General features: G+C 41.2%; 1 long non-coding RNA gene across 1 annotated transcript; it reads right to left on the reverse strand.

The window, feature by feature from the left end:
- Positions 1–8327: 8327 nt before the first annotated feature.
- On the reverse strand, positions 8328–14272 carry LOC137190211 (uncharacterized). Its single transcript, XR_010930047.1, has 3 exons — positions 11431–14272; positions 10904–11064; positions 8328–10816 (listed from the first exon to the last, which is right to left on the reverse strand). It is a non-coding gene; the product is annotated as an uncharacterized lncRNA (long non-coding RNA).
- Positions 14273–19727: the final 5455 nt, after the last annotated feature.

Raw genomic sequence — 19727 nt, forward strand, 5'->3', positions numbered from 1 at the left:
TCTGTCCTTCAAAATGTCTAATAGTTCCTTCAGATCAAACACAAAGTCATCCTTCTCTGGTCTCCACACTAACCCTAACACTTTCAGGACATTTCTAGCAGTATTTGTTTCAGTTGCTTGCTCCACTCCATTTTCTGTCCACTTGGCTCTCAGATCTGGTGAATTAGTCACCCATTTACGCAGGTTGATGTCTTCATGGGACAGAATCGCCTTTGCTGTTTTGAGAGACTCTCTCAGTGCCTCCACTGTCCTCAGCTGCTCTGTTTCACACTGTTTGATATGTTTTCTTGTTGTTGCAGCTAACAGGAACGGGCTGGGTCTTTGGTTGGAGGTCCATGTAGCCACAAAAACCTAACAGCATCTTTATCCTTCTCTGCTAGAGCCATCTGCAAGAAAGCCTTGGTAATATCTGCAGTAAATGCTATCTGGTGGTGTCTGAATTTGATAACCACATCTAGCAGATTTGGGTTAAGGTTTGGCCCAGTCAGTAAACAGTCATTTAGGGATGGGCAGCCCTCCTCACGTGATGTTACATCAAAAACTACTCTCAGTTTAATAGTTACCTTATCCTCTTGAAGAACAGCATGATGTGGCAACTGAAGTGCTTTTTGGTGCATTCTCACAGATGCCTTGCTGCAGGTAATCCTGTAGGACATCATTTTACCTTGAGTATAGTGTTGCATCCCTTTTTTGTTTCCTCTTGAGGCTTTCAAACTGTCTTTTTGCAACTCTGAAGTTGCCTGGAAGATCTGATTTGTTAGATCGCCACAGTAACTCAACTCGGTAGCGGCCATCCTTGTGTTTTAGTCTGTTCAAAGCTCTGAAGAGACTCTGCTTCCTCTGAGCTCTGACTTTGTTCATTAACAATGCCCAGTGACTCCATCTCCCAAAAGGTGTGCAGCTGTTTTGAGATCTGGGTGTCCTCACCTAGACTGATGTGCATGCAAGTGTTGTCAGTTACAGTGGATGTTGAGACCAGCCCTTGCAAAGCCCATCCAAAGATGCTTTTTATGGCTACTAGTGTCTCTGTTATCCTCTGGAAATTGGCAGACACTGCTTGCCAGTAACAGTCTGTTCTGTTAATACAGTCAAGGCATGCACAGTGCATGCCTATGTGTTTTGGGCCTTCCCAATTTTCTCAGTTTCTCTTTACGAGCAGCCACAGAATTGTCTGGACAACGTTCTGGTTTATGGTTAGGACTTTCATAATATACACATGTCTGAGGAACAGTATTCATGGTGTGCAGTGCAGCTGCTGAGGGCAGAGTCCATTTTTTAGGTCTGTTTTCACTGATGGATGCCAGCTTACTAAATGATCTGTGTTGATGATGACAGGATGTCTCTTTGAGTATTACCTGGTCTGGTAAGCTGAAGTGCTCTCTCTCTGCTTTGGACTTCATTTTGCAGGAACTGGATGAGTTCAAGCACTTTCCATTGACTGCTGGGATCTGACTTGTGTGTGTAGACTAATGCAATGTCATCTGGTATGAGCTGCAGTAGTACTGGGCATAGCAGGCAGCCATATGTGTCACTGTGAACCCCTTAAGATTCTAGACTGCAGATCTGTATTTCACATTTATCGTGCAGGTGCCTGAGAGCTACAATATCTGGAGATTTTTTCACAGGAGTCAGGTTCAGTAATTTGGACATGTGTGCGCTGACTACAATGTCCTTTCTTCCAAAGCGGTTCTGAAGCTATTCTATCGCTTCATCGTAATTGCCAAGTCCCGCCACAGCTCCTGCTGCTGCTCCAGTCAAATAGGATTTCAGGTAAGTGAACTTCTCCTTCTTGCACAGTGTATCATTGTTATGAATAGCTGAGCAATTTCTACATGAGAATGCGGTCCTGGTATTCCTGCATAGTTGCTTTCTCTGCCTCCAGGTTGTTGGTCAGCGTTTCATCCTCAATGCCTTTGTCTGAGTCCATTAACAAAGCAAACTAACCCTGTGTGTGTGTGTGTGTGTGTGACCGCTTTTTGGTGTGAACCCACACCTGAAAGTGCTTGTTTCCTCTCTGCAGTGGCCACAGCAACTTCGATGAGGAGGGAGGACAGTGGGACTGGAAACAGAGCAGCCATTGCGACAACTACCATAGGAACCCCCTTCCTGAACAAATTCCCATTAGTGGTATTGGAATCTTGCATCCCATTTTAAAGGACAGATATTAACTATGTTTTTATTTTTGTGTCATTTTATCTAATATTTTACCATGGTATTTTATTAGTTTTTTATTCAATTATTTAAAGTGTACCTATGGTGTTGTATTTCTTGACACTGGAAACAGTCTTTATTGCTGGTAAAAACAGAACCTTGCACTTTTGTGTGACATTTATTTTGGTGTTGTCAGCAGGATTACCAGCTCCACTGTTAAGAAATAGACACAGCTCAACAGAGTAACACTAACTTACCCATAATTGCACAGTTTGGTATGCCATGGTTAATGGGGGCTGTTTGGATTCGTAAATTTGATGGTGAAAAATCCAAATTTACAGAATGGAGGGCTAAGGTGGAGGCCATGCTGAGGGCACAAGGACTGAGTCAACAGCAGCAAGCTGATTTTATGTTGGGCACCTTAGAAAGAGAGGCGAAGTGTGAGCTGCAGCTAGTTAATCCAAGGGATAAAACCACTGGACAGCAAGTACTGGATATCTTACAAACACTGTATGCCAAACCAGCCAAAAAAGCACAGTTACGAGCCAGTTTCTTTAATTGTAAACAGCAGCCTGATGAAAGCGTGAATGCTTTTATACTATGACTGCAGGAACTCTTTTTCAGATGGCAAGAGTGAAATGACAATGGAACTGAAGAGAGTTATGATTTGCTGCTGACCAGTTCATAGTTGGTCTACAAACAGGACCCATCAAGCAGGAGTTGGTAATGATGTGCTGGTAATGATCTGGAGATCCTATATGTTGTCTACACTTTGGTTGACTGTATGGTAGGAAGTGTCCATGTTCCTTGAAAAGGGGTAATAATTGTCAATGATTAATGTCTGGGACCAGACATGGGCATACTTGGCATGAACATTATTAAAACTGTATGGTCTGCTCTCACTCAGGGGAACCAACGGACGCTGTCAGCTTTCAAAACCACCATGCCTCTTGCAACAGGACAGGTCCATGCTCAAGCATTTGCAGAGTGCCAGCAGGTTGCAGCCAGAGGTCCCCTTACACCTTACCAGGGTGTGGCAAAATTACCATGACAGTAACCAGTCATTGTCCCTCTCCAATCTGAGATGATCCTATGGACACAGGTATCTGAAGGTAACCCTTCTTGTAATGTGATTGTGGAGCCTCTCCCTGACAGCGACACAGAATGGCATGTGGGGCAAATGGAGGACGAGTACCTTGTAGGATCTACAACCCCAACCCTTACCCAGTAGAAGTCCCTCAGCGCCAGCCATTGGCCCACATGACAGAAGTGGCCTCGGCCAATATACAAGGAGAACAAGAGCTGGTTCTCAACAGTGTGGCACCAGACATTGTGGAGGTAGTGATGAGGAGGGTAGGCGTCCCAGAAGGAGTCAATATCGAGTCACATCCTGTTATGTCCTTACAGGGAGACGGGCTGACACCTGACCAACAGAGGGAGATGACCAGCCTGCTGCGGAGGTGGACAAAAGTGTTTTCAAGCCATGATGAGGACTTTGGCTGCACTGGTTTTGTGAAGCACCAGATACCAACTGGTTCAGCACCCCAAGTCGTGAGAGGTACCGACCTGTCTCTCCAAGTCTGTATACCAAACTGCAAACCTTGCTGCAGAACATGCTGGAAAATGGTGTGGTGAGGGAGAGTGCGAGCCCTTGGACAGCCCCTATTGTTCTTGTCAAGAAGAAGAATGGAAGCTGGAGGTTCTGTGTGGACTACAGGAGATTGAATTCACTCAGGCACGGAGACGCCTGATGAGACGGCTGACGCAACGTTGCCTGGGAAACCTGGTAAATGATTCATTGTTGATCTATCTGGATGATGTGGTTATGTTTTCCCCTGATTTCAACAGTAATGTGTGCCACCCGGAAGTGGTGTCCTGGACTGAAGCATGGGCTGAAGCTACAGCCCCAAAAGTGCCACCTGTTCCAGTGAAGGGTGACCTACTTGGGACAGGTTATCAGTGAAAAAGGAGCAGCTATGGATCCGGCAAAGACAGCAGCAGTGAGCAACTGGCCAGTACCCCAGACAGTGAAGCAGGTAAAATCTTTCCTTGATTTTGCTGGGTATAACCATTGTTTCATGCCTGCTTTCTCCAAGATCACTGCACCATTGAATGACCTGACACATGGAACTAATGTACAAGAAAAAAAGACAGCTCCCATTAACTGGTCCCCAGAATGCCTGCAGGCTTTTGATCATTTGAAGGGAGCCCTGTTGAATGCACCTGTCTTGGCCTATGCAGACTTCTCTCACCCTTTTAGGCTGTATAGAGATACCAGTTTTGAGGGTCTGGGAGCAGTGCTGGCACAGGTGCAAGGAATCACCTATGCCAGCCGTAGCCTCCACCCAGCGGAGCGCAATGACCTAAAGCTTTTTCAAGCTAGAGCTGTTGGCCCTCAAATGGGCAGTTACCGATAAGCTCAAAGCCTATCTCTATGGTGCAGAATTCACTGTCTTCACAGACAACAACCCCTTGGTTCACCTTTAGACGGTCCAGCTGGGAGCAGTGGAACAGCGATGGGTGGCCCAATTGGCGAACTTCCAGTACCATCAAATACCACCCAGGTACATAAAATAAAAGTACTGATGCTTTGTCCAGGTTACCTGAGCAGAAAGGGGGGACAGTGCATGCAGACCGGGTCATGGTTGAAAGAGATGGAACATGGGAGGAAAACCAAACCAGGGACCCTGTACAAGATCAAAATGCTAAATAGAAGTTTAATAGCTGAAAGTCTTGTGACCCGTTTAAAGCTTAAATTAAGTGGAGTAGGTTGAAGAAGATGTGAACATTCCATCCATGCATTTCAATGGCAGAATTTTTTTTAAAAAGGTTAATATTTTAAAAAGTATAAAAGTTAGAAAAAAGCTGAATACAAGCATAAATGTCCTTAAAGAGCAGAACAATTTGATATTTGAATAGTTTCTGTAGCTGAAAGTATGCAGAAGTAGTTAGCAATTGAAAAACAAAGAAAACAATAAAAACAAAGATAACTAGAAAATGCTATTTCTGTTGAAATTGCGTGTGATTGCTGACAGCACACTATTGAAAAATCTAGCAAGATTAAAATCAGCAATGGGTGGAATTGAATTTACACCCTCATGTTTGTAAGACAGACATGCTATGCACTTAGCTAACATGTCACAAAGTAATGTCAGGCCAGATTCTGGTATTTAGCCTGTCAATTGCATGAAATTGACAAAAAAGCAGTTCAGCTCAGCTCATTAAGCAGATTGACATCACCTGGACTCCTTCATCCTTCAACTCTACTGAGTTCTGCCCTAAGCAGGACTCAAACTCACAACCTTTGGATCTAAAAGGATTTAAGAAATGACATGAGCTTAAACCACTGGACTACTCAGACATGCTGTGCCACACCTGAAAAGATGTCTTTAACAAGCATATCAATCCACATTTTAGGTAGTAATGTTAAGGTAATCTAGAGTGGAATTGAATATAATGATAAAGATGTGAAGCAACTTTGTATATGAGATTATGAGGAGCACTGCAGTGAGCAGGTATCAAACACACAACCTTGTCATCTAAGGTGAAGCTGATCAAAGAACAGTGTTTTAAACCACTGAGCCAACAGACATTCACAAAAATGAGAGGAAAAAATCTCCATTTTGATGATGAAAATGGATTTGTCGCAAACTAGAGCTTGAAGCCCAGAGATTTGTACATCATTAGTGAAAGCAAGACTGGTTTAACATGAGAATGAATGATATGTGTAAAAGTGTTTGAAGGAAGAGAGAATCTGCAAGTTTAAGAAACCGGAGTGAGAGGAGACACACATCCTGCAGACTGTATTGCAGTCAATGAGAACATGACAGCGACTCTCTATCAATTAAGGTTTAGATCTCAAAAACTATAAATCCTATATGAGATGTATTTACATTTCGAGAGAGAAGAGATATGTGCTTGAGGAGTTAAAATTGTGGGAGTGACAGCAGTTTAGAAAAACATTTCTGGTCTAAAAATATCTGTGCTCTTCACTGTGCCTGATCACATGATACACTGGTGAGACCTGACAAAGTCTGCCAAACCCCTGACTTTGGGCTTAAATTGCTGAAAACCTACAAAAGATATCGCTAAACAATCTCATAAATTTGAAAGTTCTAAGTTTTGTGAGCAGTTGAGTGTCAAAGTGACGAAAGTTCCAACTCCGTTGGACGGTTCGTCCCATAGACTGCCATTATAAATTTTAATGTTTTAAAAAATTATATAAAATCACTGAAACATGTTACATTTCAGAAAAATACAAGCACACATCTGCTGAATGAGCTGCACAGATTGACAGTTGAATGGTTTTTATAGCACTAAGTATGCAGCAGTTGAAGCACGGCAAAAAACGTACGGAAGACGGAATAATAAGAATTAGAAAATGCAATTTCTGTAGAAATTATGTGTGATTGCTGAAAGCGAATTTAGACTGCATAACTGGAAGCTGAACACTATTGAAAAATCTACCAAGATTAAAATCAACAATGGGTGGAATAGAACCTACACTCTAATGATTGTAAGACAGACATGCTATGCACTGAACTAACATGTCACATAGCAATGCTAGGCCAGATTCTGCTGTTTAGTCTGTCAATTGCATGAAATTGACAAAAAAGCAGCTCAGCGACATCACCTGGACTCCTTCATCTCTACTGAGTTCTGCACTAAGCGAGGCTTGAACTCACAACCTTTGGATCTAAAAGGAGTTCACAAGTGAGATGACCTTAAACCACTAGACCACTCAGACATGCTGTATAGCACAGGAAAAGATGTATTTAACAAGCATATCAGTCCACATTTTAGGTAATAATGTTAAAGTAAGATAGAGTGGAATTGAATTATGATACATGATGTAGATGTGAAGAAACTTTGTAAATGAGAGCAATATTATGAGGAGCACTGCAGTGAGCAGGTATCAAACACACAACCTTGTTATCTAAGGTGAAGCTGATCAAGGAACAGTGTTTTAAACCACTGAGCCAACAGACATACACAAAAATGAAAGGAAAAAATCTCCATTTTGATGATGAAAATGGATTTGTCTCAAACCAGAGCTTGACGCCCAGAGATTTGTACATCATTAGTGAAAGCAAGACTAGTTTAACATGAGAATGAATGATATGTGTAAAAAGTGTTTGAAGGAAGAGAGAATCTGCAAGTTTAAGAAACTGGAGTGAGAGGAGACACACATCCTGCAGACTGTATTGCAGTCAATGAGAACATGACAGAGACTCTCTATCAATTAATGTTCAGATCTCAAAAACTATAAGTCTTATGTGAAATGTATTCACATTTTGAGAGAGATGAGGCTTGTGGCAACATACTGACGCAAGATATGTGCTTTAGGAGTTAAAATTGTGCGAGTGACAGCAGTTTAGAAAAACATTGCTGGTCTAAAATTATCTGTGCTCTCCACTGTGCCTGATCACATGACACACTGGTGAGACCTTAAAAAGTCTGAAAAACCCCTGACTTTGGGCTTAAATTGCTGAAAACCTACAAAAGATATCACTAAACAATCTGATAACTTTGAAAGTTCTAAGTTTTGTGAACATTTTACAGTTTGAATGGCGTCTGTATGATAAGGGACATCCAAGCAGTTGAGTGTCAAAGTGACCAAAGTTCCAACTCAGTTGGACGGTTCGTCCCATAGACCGCCATTATAAATTTTAATGTTTTAAAGAATTATATAAAATCGCTGAAACATGTTACATTTCAGAAAAATACAAGCACACATCTGCTGAATGAGTTGCACAGATTGATGTTTGAATGGTTTTTATAGCACAAAGTATGCAGCAGTTGAAACGCGGCAAAAAACGTACGGAAGACGGAATAAGAATAGAGTGAGAAGAACAATGTGTGATTGCTTCCAGCAAGCACACAATAAAGAGTGAGAAGAACAATGTATGATTGCTCTCAGCAATCACACAACTAGAAATGCATTTCCTGTGGAAAATGCATGTGAATGCTGAAAACTGCAATAAATCGCAAAGCATTGCTGAAAATAGTAAACACTTGTTCAGGATCCCCATCTGTACAAATACAATTTGATTACCATGGCATGATAAATTTAAGACAGTTGGCAGTTAATAAGTAAATAACCATTTAACATAAATAGTATGGTGGTGTTTTATTAATTTGCATTATTGCAATATTTCATCAACAATTTTAGTCACTATGCATTTATAAACAATTGCTTTTCTGACAAGAGAACCCAGCATCTTTCATTTGATTTCCGTTCCCAGTATAAGTGACCACAACTCATTGCTTTGGTGTAACATTAGATTGACTTCATTTATTTTTTCCCCCTGTAACAGTGACAGCGTCTATGCATATTCAATTGTCAAAAGTAAGGATGAATAATTTTTTGAACTAAAACTGAATTAAATCACATTTAAATTGATTGAACATACTTGAAGTGAACTGAAATTAAATTAATTGAATACATCTGAAAATTAGAAACTTGCTTGCAGTAAAAGAAATAACCAATAAACAAATAAAAAGAACAGAAAATCCTTAACAAAGGTACTTGCAAAACCAAAATCCATGGTGCTTATAAACTTTGATTGTCAGTGTGTTTCATTATCAAAAGAACATAGAAAATACATAAAAACTGTACTTGCAAAACCAAAATCCATAGTGCCTATGAGAGTGACAAAATTGTCAAAACAGAGCTTTTGACATTAGAAGATTGTACAACTTTGTATCCTTTGATGGAGATTAATAAACAAAGATATTACAATTTCAATGGTTTACAATATACCACTAAATATTTCCTGTCCAGGGCAAAGTAATCTAACCTAAGAATAAAAGCCCCCAGACCTTAAGAAGCTCAGAGTGCAACCACAGTAGTGTTTTGAACTGAACTGAACTAAATTATGTGTATATGAAATGAGCATGATGGAAGAGACCTGGAAGTAATTGAAGTGAACTGAAAATTGGAAATGGGGCTACACCTTTGCATACAGCATAAGGTTTAAACCCTCTCAGTCAACTTTTACTAATTAAAAAAAAACTGAGTGAGTTTTGAGACAGCATTTATAAAGTGAATTTTGTGGAAGATTTCTAGGATTTGAATGTGTGATGATGTACCCCATGAAGACAATGGTGTGCTCACTTGTGAATTGGCCCCATTTCAACTCAAACAAACAAAAAAATAAACAAACAAACAATTAAATTAAAATACAGACTTTGATTCTCAATGAGTTGCCTTATTAAACACTTCAGAGCTTGCAGTAAAATGAATAACAACCAAAATCCATAGTGTTTTAGTATAAGTTGTACAAGTAGTATAGTTTAGTATACTTGTACAAGGCAGGGCTGAACAATATAATTCACCACCAGTAGCACTAGTTATGTGCTGTGTATGCAAAATATGCATTGTTAGGTAACTGGAATCTTATTAGACATTGTTCTTTCAGCCATTCTCTTGTTTTTTTTTTATGGTTTTATGGTAGGCACAGTGCACAAATAATACTGTGCACAAGAACTTTGCACAAGATTCACCATTTAACATATTTCATACCTAGAGACATTCTTATCATAGAAAGAGTGACAAATGTGTCTAAACAGAGCTACTGACATTAGAAATTTGTATACATAGTGTCCTCTCTGGGACACTGAATAACAAAGACATTACAATTCTGATGGTTTGCATTACTCTTCAGCAATACCATCAAAGGCTTTTCACATCATGGTTAGACCTAGGCTAATAGGGTATCCCCATTAGTTAATGGCTTCAAAGGTCCAGTATGCCTGGACTGACAGTGACATCAAGACTAGCATGGGAACATTTGTTTCCCAGTCAAATCATCAGACGTGGCTTTTTGACCTGGGCCATGGTGCTGCATTGTGAAGACTTTCTCTGAATATTCTGAATTTCGATTTCAAATTCTGAAATTTTAACACAGGAGTTATATAAATGACTGCTGTGTATACCATGAGGTTTAGATTAGCCCAAGGCTAAGCACACAAATGTGAAAGACCTTTGACATAGATACCAGCTGAAACCCCACCCTAATGATTAATATTTCTAAAATCTGTCCTCTTCTCTGGGTTAATTAGTTTGCTTGCATGTGGTAAATGAAAAGGAAAGGAATAAATTCTTATGAAATACAAAATAAACATACATTGTTTGGATAGATATCAACAATCAAAAAAGAATCTTTTAAATTGGTTATTGTTTTTCAGAGAAACAGTCATTTTGTCCACTGTTTGGTAGTGTGTTCTATCATGTTGCTGTTTGTTAAATCTGTCCATTGTTGGCACAAACCAAAACTATCAAGACAGTGTCAACATGAAGATGAAATGACCTTTGACATTTTCAGTGGCTGTAGAACTACTGCTTCCAATTATCTGGTCTATGTGTTCTGTAATTGTAAATGTAAACAGCATGCACCAGGTGGTTTGGTTGACGAGGGATCTTTTATGAGGGAAGTAAGGTAATAAAATTGTTACCTTGTTGTTTAGGGGGGAGCTTGATGTTGCACAGTTGGAGGCACTGTCTCTAAGAAACTGATTGAGTACCGATCTGCAGCATTGTGCATGGGTCCCTGCAGCAGTACACCTGATCACTTGCCAAAGGATCAACAGTAGTTAGTCTCTACTGAACTGAACTGTGTACAGCATCAGATGGTGATGTGGAGGTAGGAAGATGGAGCTGGTCCTGACAAAGGAAAACAGAAAGTAAATAAACTAAAGACTATGACACAAAACATATTCAAGAGTTACATAAAACACAATAATCAAATACCTTCAACACTGCTGCAGGGCAAGAAACAATATTCTGTCCAGTGCCATTTCACACAGAGAAGTTTTGGAAGGCTGCATGATGTTCAGCTTCCTGACATGTTTACTTCTCTGCAGTCCTGAGTGTCTCCACTGTGAAGTGGAGGGATCACAGTGGAGGAAGACCTGGAGAAAGACATTGATATAGTTCAATTCAATTTCAATTCAGTTTTATTTATATAGCCCCAAATCACAACAAAAGTCATCTCAGGGCACTTTTCACATGGAGCAGGTCTGGACCATACTCTTTAATTTACAGAGAGAGAGACCCAACAATTCCCCCATGAGCAAGCGCTTTGCGACAGTGGTAAGGAAATACTCCCCTTGATGTAAATGACAATGTTATACTCCTAGCTGTAGCATTAAAGTCAAGAGCAACAACAGTGTCATCAAAACTGTCGAGTGAATATAAAATGAATAAATGAATGAACACACAATTAAAACAAAACATTAGAAAGCACAAATGACATTTTTAATTCAAATCCCCAATACCTTATGCTCCACTGTGAAGAAACCTCAGCACTGGCAGGGGGAACACATGTCTCAATGTGGTCCAGCAGTGATGGTCCGATGTTGATTCCGCTGTTGAACTGGTGCTGCAGCATCTGGTCTGTGTCAGCATGACGTTTCGGTTGTATGTTTGGTTGAGATGGTCCAGTGTCTCAGAGCCATAGAGAAGATGAGGCGAAGGCTGGCAGGTGTTATCTTCTGCTTTGAAGAATGACTAGGGCTAGCAGGAAGTAGAACATGTCTATCCAGCAGTGATGGGTCCGGTGTAGATTAACAGTTAAGCCAGTGCTGCAGCATCTGGTCTGTGGCAGCATAGTGTCCTGGTTGTTATGAGCCAGTCCTCACGGTGCTGAAGGAGGTGAGGCCAAGGTGGGCAGGTGTCATCACAGAGGACACAATAGAACTGTGTCTCCCGTCCAGGGGAAAGTAAACTTACAAAAATTATAGTCTCTGGCAAAGCCACCCACCCTGCTAGAGAGCATAGCAGGAAATGGGTGGGAATGTGGGGTTTCAGCTGGTAGGTATATGTACATCAGAAAGTATGTGTTACATCTAAAACACATACTTTCTGATGTATTTCTGCTATAGTAAATGTTAGCAGCTGTGTACAATGCTGTATACAGCTGCTAACAACCCTGACCCACACCCACCCTGATAAATGCACAGGCCAAAATATGGTGGAAATATAGCCCATAATAATATAATTACCAGGAAAAAATGTGGCCTGTCGTATTATCCAATTCTATCAAAATGTACGATTACCAAACAAAATTTAATTTCCAAGAACCATGTAGTTAACTAATAACACAACCTGTTGCTCAGTATATTTTTGTCTTACCTGCCATTTTTAAGACCTGATGGAGGAGCTTAAACAGAAAACATGATTATGAGAACTGACATGTTATCACTGTACCAGAATGGAGATATTGTTGTTCAGCAGTGTGATATTCTCTCAGCAACAAGGAGGCCTTGTAGGTTTGTTTCTCTTAGGCTCATTACAACAGTCATATTGAGTTTTGAGTAGGGGATCCTCTGGTCCACCCTCCCTCCCTCACAGTCTCAGAGAGCCAGGCTGCACAGAGGATACCCCTACTCTGTAATATACTGAATGAATGAATGAATGAATGAATGAATAGTTCTTTTTGGTCATACATGATAAGGAACAAAACAAAAATTTGTGTGGGTAAGCAACTGATGAATTGATGAATTGATTTCGTCATTGCACTTTAAATAATTCAGATTCAATCAAACTTATGAATACAAAATTCTTCTGTACTTTTTTACTCAATGTTCTAATAAACTATTTTCTATTGATCACTGCACTGAAAATATTTGTTTGGTCACAAGTCCTTTGCATTTTTCTTTATCTTTAAAACTCAGCTGACTTCTTTATGAACTGCTGGAGGACATTACACAGTATACAGGATTATGATAACTGTAATAGGTTTTCATGACACCAGAATGGAGACAATGCTGTGGTTGAGAGATGAAAATGAGGTCCAGCAGTGTGTTCTTCTCTGTGGTTGCAGCAATGATGAGTTGTACATATCCCCTAGACTGAAACAGCTCCAGTATTGGCTTACTTGCATTGGATAAGAGATTCTCGTTGAAATCGCTACAGACAATGATGGGGTGACAATCCATGATCTCTAACGAGTTCAAAAGGCTTCCTAGGTTTGACATGGATGATGTCAAGCTGTAGTCTGGAGGTCTGTACACAGCTGCAAAGTTACTGGGGCTTCAGCCTTCAAAGCCACAAACTCAAGGTCAGTTACATTATGTATGTACTGTTTTTCACACACTTGAAAGTGGTTTTTCACATAAACAGCAACTCCACCACCACCTCTGTTGGCCATTTGTGGAAAATTTGTGTAGGACAGGTGTCTGTTGCATTTGAACATGTTGTAGCCTTCTAAGTAGAGACTCTCAGCAACAAAGGAGCCTTGTAGGTGAGTTTCTGTGAGGCACGAAACATCTGAAAGACACAGTTCATGATGGCTCTTTATGTCATTTACATGAGATGGCAATCCTTCTGGGTTATGGTGAACAATGGTCAGTGTGTCATGCCCGCTCAATGTTTGTTTGATATGAAGAAGAGGCATCATTTCATCGAAGTTGAGTTGTCTCATGGTCTTTAAGGTTGCAGTGATTTCTGGGTTGGCATACATTTTACTCTCATCCATGTCCAGTAGGTGCAGTCCACTGAGAGAGGTCACTCTACTTACAGCTACATAAGCCATGCCAGGTTCAAAAATGTGCTTCAGTGAGACTGCAGCTGATGTTGTTGTCATACCTTGAACCTTATGAATTGTACATGCAAAGGCCAGCTTTATGGGAAACTGTCTGCGTACCACTCTTTTCTGTTTCAGATTCTCCTCTGCTCTCTCTATGTACACAAGATTGTCAGGTGCCCCTGGTGCTCTGTTACTGCAATTCCTTCCAGCTGTTTCATCATCCATCTTGAGCCCAAGCATAGTGACATGTGCAGATCCATGTTGTTCAGAGGTTATTAACCTGACCAGAGTAGCAAACGAACCATTCACTAATCCTTGAGAAACTCCTATGTGTCTGGTGAGCATAACACAAGCACCTTCAGCAACTAGTAGTGTATCTGGTAACTCATTTCTGCCTCCTTTAAATGGTTGGGCTTGTCGTGACATTTTGCCATTTTGTGGGTCCTTTCTACAGTCATCAGCATCAATTTCAGTGATGTGAGAGTGGAGTTTGGTTAATGTTGCAGAGTTGTGCGCATCTACTTGTTTATTAGTTGCAAAATTGTGCAAGACATCAGTCGGGCAGAGTGCTGGTTCAGTGACAGCTTGTGACAACAGACAACTTATCTGACTTTTCCTTCACACGGATCCGGTTCAACATCTCTGCAAAGGCAACATCATCCTTCTGACGCATAATCTCAGTCAGACCGATCATCTGAAAGTGTTCCTGCCACAAGTCAATCTGTAATGGGTCATGCACACAGAGAGGTTTAGCCTGTCGCACTGGTGGTAACTGATAAAAGTCTCCAACAGCTATTACTGACATTTCTCCAAAGAGTCTCTTACTGCCTTTGATCTGTCTCACATCAACATAGGCAAAAAGGGGCTTTGACACCATGGACACTTCATCGATGATAATGATCTCAGCGTTGAAAAGCTCATATCTGACTTCATCCAATTTGTTGCCAAGTCCCTGAAATGGGGGTTTAAGGCTTCTCGGTAGCCTGAGGAGGGAGTGCAGCGTTGTGCCTGAGATGTTAAAGGCTGCGGTTCCAGTGAAAGCAGTCAACAGGACAGTGGGTTTTGAAATGTCAGCATCCTCAGCATATCTTGGCAGTTTGCACAGTATCTTAGATGCCTCTGAGTGGATGCATTTGATAAGATGTGACTTCCCTGTTCCAGCACTGCTGTTTATGTAAAAGAAAAACTGATCTGGATTTAGGCCACATGCTCGCTTTATGCACCAGTCTTGAACTGCATTGAATACACAGGCTGGCTTCTGGTTCAGATTCTGAAACATTTGCCGTAACAGTACAGGATGTATTGCAGGGACCTCTCTGATAGCTCTGCATTCTGTAACAGCATTACCTTGAAGGATGTAGTCTGGCACATTTTCTTGTTCATTTACACTGTCTGGTTCTCTTGCCTCAAGTTCTTTAATACACTCCAGCCTCACTAGTTCAGATTCAGGTGCAAGGCTTGACCATCGTAGAAGGACTCGTATGTGGGAAAAGACTGTCTTTTCAGTTCCTGGTCTGATCGGTAAGGGAGGTTAAGTTTCAGCAACGTGCCATAGTATTGCTCTGGATACTTTTTCTCTGAGGGTCAATAAAATCTGATTATGGCAGGCTTATCATTACTTCTCCTTTGAACAAATCCCATGTTGTTTAACAGTGGAACAACATTTTTGCCCTTTGTCTGTTCGCCATAGACAATCCTGCAAGTAGCTGCAAAATCTGCCAAGCACATCTCCTCAAACTCCTCAGGCCTGAAACACAGTTTCAGGCCTGAGGAGGCCTCAGTGTAAGATGTCATCCACACATTTTCACTCTCTGGCGCAGTGCTTTCCAGGTATGAAAGAGGATGACTCATTCTGACTGCATTGTCATCTGTCAGTATGAATATGACACCACATGGACACTTTTTCATGTTTATACCACATGCGCGAGTTACACACTCCTGAGCGCTGAGCTCTCTTTTTTGAGTATGCCTGCATGATTTCCCTCATTTCATTGCATTCATTGACACTGTCCATGTTGGAGTTCTGAATGACTGTTTTGAGGTACTCAGAAAGGCCTACCTCCTTCTTCGTGATGTAACTGGTGATGTAAGTAATTGCCCCGTATGCATTCAGTATATAACTTACATCCAAATTGCCATTCCAGGCTTCAAGCAGATGGGGATTATATCCATTTACCCAGCAGTCCTTTGGATCACGCTTCAGTATCACTGCATCAGATTTGTTTATCATGCTCAAGCATTGCTCATGCTCTTTGATTTTTAAATTGCATTGAGCCAGAAGCTGCTCCAAACTAAGGGAAGTAGAGAAAGGTTCATTCAACAACAGGTTCAGCTGTCTGAGCTTTTGCTTTGCTTCTTCCACTTGTGTTTGATCATTATCCTCATTGGGTCTCATTATTATTGTCTCACTGCAGGGTGGTTTGGGAAAGCCAAATCTGCAATCAGAGCCAGGACTTTTGAAACATGTCCTCGAATGTTTTTTGCTATGCATTTGCACCTCTGTGACTTTCTTGTACAGGTCAGGTTGTGTATGTGGGTCAGGTAGTTGAGCAGTGACATATTTGGACACAAAATCACACACAGTCTGATCATCATCTTCATCAAACACAGGTGCACCTTCTACCCATAAGGGGCAGTGTATGTGTGGGCTTCCTCTGTGCTGAAACTCCACTCTGTAAAAGTAGTCAACAACTTTTCCAAGGGGTTGTGCAGGACAAGAGTAAATCTCTGAATAATGGTTCAACACGTCTATCAAACATGCGCACTGTCGTCACAGGATTGCTTCGCAGTATGTCACACTTTGTGGACCAGTCGAGATCCTCAAAATCAACTTCTTCCCCCTGCTGCGTTTTTATTGCCTTGATTACTTCAGGCCAACGCATTTCAGCTGCAGAAAATGTACAAAAGAATGTAGGAGTTCCCAGCTGTCTGATCATGGCCATTTTCTCCCAATAGGCTGGTGTCCCTCTCAGTGGCTGCATGAATCTGACTGTATCTTTATTACGCACCAGTTTCTCAACCTCTCGTTTATCTTGCAACATTCCTGAGGTTATTTTGCATCCATCGCGGGTCAGAGTTTTTCCTTTACGTAGCTGTGTTGTCATATTTGAATTGGCCAAGTGTATTTCAGTCACAAACTGTGCAAAGAACAAGTAGTTTGTGTCTCTGGCAAAATGGTCATCAATAGAGAAAAGCCTTGTTTTGAAATAACCGCTGGGTGTTACTTTAATGTCTCTTTTCATCCAATGTGTTTTCGCCAGTAGGGAACTGAATAGGGAAAGCCATGGCCTCCAGTTTAGGTGTTCTGAAAAAGCTAACTGGACTGTTTCTTTCAGCAGGGCCAACAGAGTATATTCCTTCACTGAAACACAATATCTCCTTTGCAACATCAGGTGGCTGAAGGCATGATTCGAGAGCAAAACCACCATTAGGCATGTCACCTTCTTGTTCTGAATCATCTCTCTGCTCCTGTGGTTGACTGTCATCACCAAGCAGCATGTCACTGTTTTGTTGTTCATTTGCAGGATCATGTTCTGCCTCATACAGTGCATTACTCTCACATCTGTCAATTTCCATCAAATCATCTTCATCATAATCATCATCATCCATAGTAACATCCATGTCATCATCATCATCTTCCTCATCAGGAAGTGTTGGGTCACATAACTCAGCCTCATCTCTGATGGTGACATCCGTATACTGTGGGTGAATGTGTCTGAGTTTATGCAATGCCTGCACTAGTTTAGACCATGTGACGGTCTGGGACAGCTGATGACCTCTGTAAAACAATCACCTCTTCAGTTTTACTCTCATGACGTGAGACTCACTTCTCAGTCTGGGTAAAGCATGGACTGTTTCCTGCACCTCAGATGGGACACATACCACATTACCACGTATGGCTCTTTGTCTGCCTTTCGGAAGTGGAATAATCTTGGGAAATGGTATGCACTTGGCTATGAGCTGTCTCTTCAAAATGTTGAGGTCAGACAGTTCAGGTGGAATGTCAGCAAGCTCCAAGTTGTTGGCTACAGCAAGGGTGGGCATGGCTCCATTTTTAAGGTATTTGTGGCAGGTGGAACAGATCCATGCTTTCCTCCTCTCATCAGGCACCTTGCACTGTTGTTCATTTCTGCAGTCATCTCTACAAACATGAACATACTTTCCTGTCAGGCATGCTGCAACCACCTCTGGATTTTTGATATAATTTGACCTTGTGCAGGGTTGTACTTGGTTTGGAGATGAAGCCTTATGACACACAGTGCACACATAAGTGGGACCGGCCTTAATTTTTGATCTGAAAACAGATATGGCCTCCTTGATCAAAGAGTTGTCATCCTCTCTGTCACTCTCATGTGTTTGTGTATTCAGTTGTCTGTATTTCCTTTTTATTTTCATTGCACACCTCATGTTCAGCATACTCCTAAATGCAAGATTGTTCTTATACCTGTCTCGCATTTGTTGTCTCATTAGTTGTCTGTGTCTAACCACAAATGCTTGGTCATGAGAGTAATGCTTGGTGATATGCTGTGTTTGCTTCTGCCTGAAGTTAACATTACTTCTGTATCGGTTGGTAATATACTGCTGTTTTTTCTGTTTATGTTCAGCATTGTTTCTGTAACAGTTGTTCATGCACTGTTTTTGCCTCTGCCTGAAGTGAACATTTTCTCTGTATCGGGTGGTCATATTTATTTTTTTCTTTTGTTGTAATTCAGAATTGTTTCGATATCTCCTGTTTGAGTAAGATATTTTCTTTGCTTTGTATGTTTCATCAGAAGCATACTTTTCCTTTTCTTTCCTTTTCTGATTCTCTTTTCTTTGTGATGCCTTTTCAGAGTGCAATAGTCTCCTCTTATATTTTCCCCTTTGCTGTTTACCAAGTTTTGACAGTTTACAGGAGATGTTGCATAAGACATTATCACTGGCCACAGTATTTATTATTGTAGCAGATAAGTCTGATTCACTTCGATGGTTGGCTTGATGGTTCTGGTTCAGTTTCCATATCAGTGGGTACTTCATGTACAATGTTATTAGAGCCATCAGTGACGAGAGTGTTTATCTTATGACCACTTAGGCTTGACTCTTTTTGAGGAGCATCATGCAACAGAGCACATGATACAGCAGCAGTGTGAGTTGTAGGTCGACCCTCTGTGTCTGGCATAGCATCATTCAAGTTGGCTGAATTCACATTGTAAAACTCCACAGGCACCAACTCATAAGTACAGGTAGACGGTGTTTCAAACATTTGGTGACACTTCATGATCCTGTCAATCATATCACTCAGACGTGTGAATGTCAGCATTACAGCAGTACCAGCACGGGGTGATCTCAGGGGTACAGGCAAACCATTAGCTCTTCTGGGGTGTGGATCAAAGAATCCGTATCTGCCTGATGTGGTTCTGAATACTGTGATACATAACCCAGTCATTATGAGCAATGCATACTGCACATCTGATAACAGACAGCTCAGTCCTGCCTTTAGGTCAAGGAAACTTGGTGCAGATTCTGGTAAAGGTCCTCCTAATGTGCCGTACCTGGAAGGTTGTGTCATGTCCACATTATAGATGCATCCGCGTGCATGAACCTCAGCAGGAAGCTCATCGGCAGCCAAACAGATATTATTAGGAAACCTTTTCCTGGCCTCTTTATCACATCACCCTTATCCAAAACAAGGTCAAGGTCTGCTCTTGTGATGTTTTCATTCTCATGAAGGAATGCAAGAAATATTAGTGAGTTACAAGTACACTGGCGATTTCTGGATTCCTGGCTGTATTTAAGAGATGCTTGGCTGCGGGATGCACAAACTTGTGTTACAGAGGGCTGATCTCCCAGGTTTACACTGTCTGCAAGTGAAGGCCCTGCTACACAGGAAGCATCACTGTGACATCCTCTCTTTACAATGTCAGCATAAGAGATCTTTGTTACACGTGATCCATCGTGTTGACCTGTATTGTTTACCTAGTATGCATGAGAAGGCCCTGCTACACATGGATCATCACTGTTAAATCCCATCTTTACAGTGTCAGCATATGATACCTGTGGTACACC

This window comes from Thunnus thynnus, chromosome 2 (assembly GCF_963924715.1).
Source record: "Thunnus thynnus chromosome 2, fThuThy2.1, whole genome shotgun sequence".
NCBI lineage: Eukaryota > Metazoa > Chordata > Actinopteri > Scombriformes > Scombridae > Thunnus > Thunnus thynnus.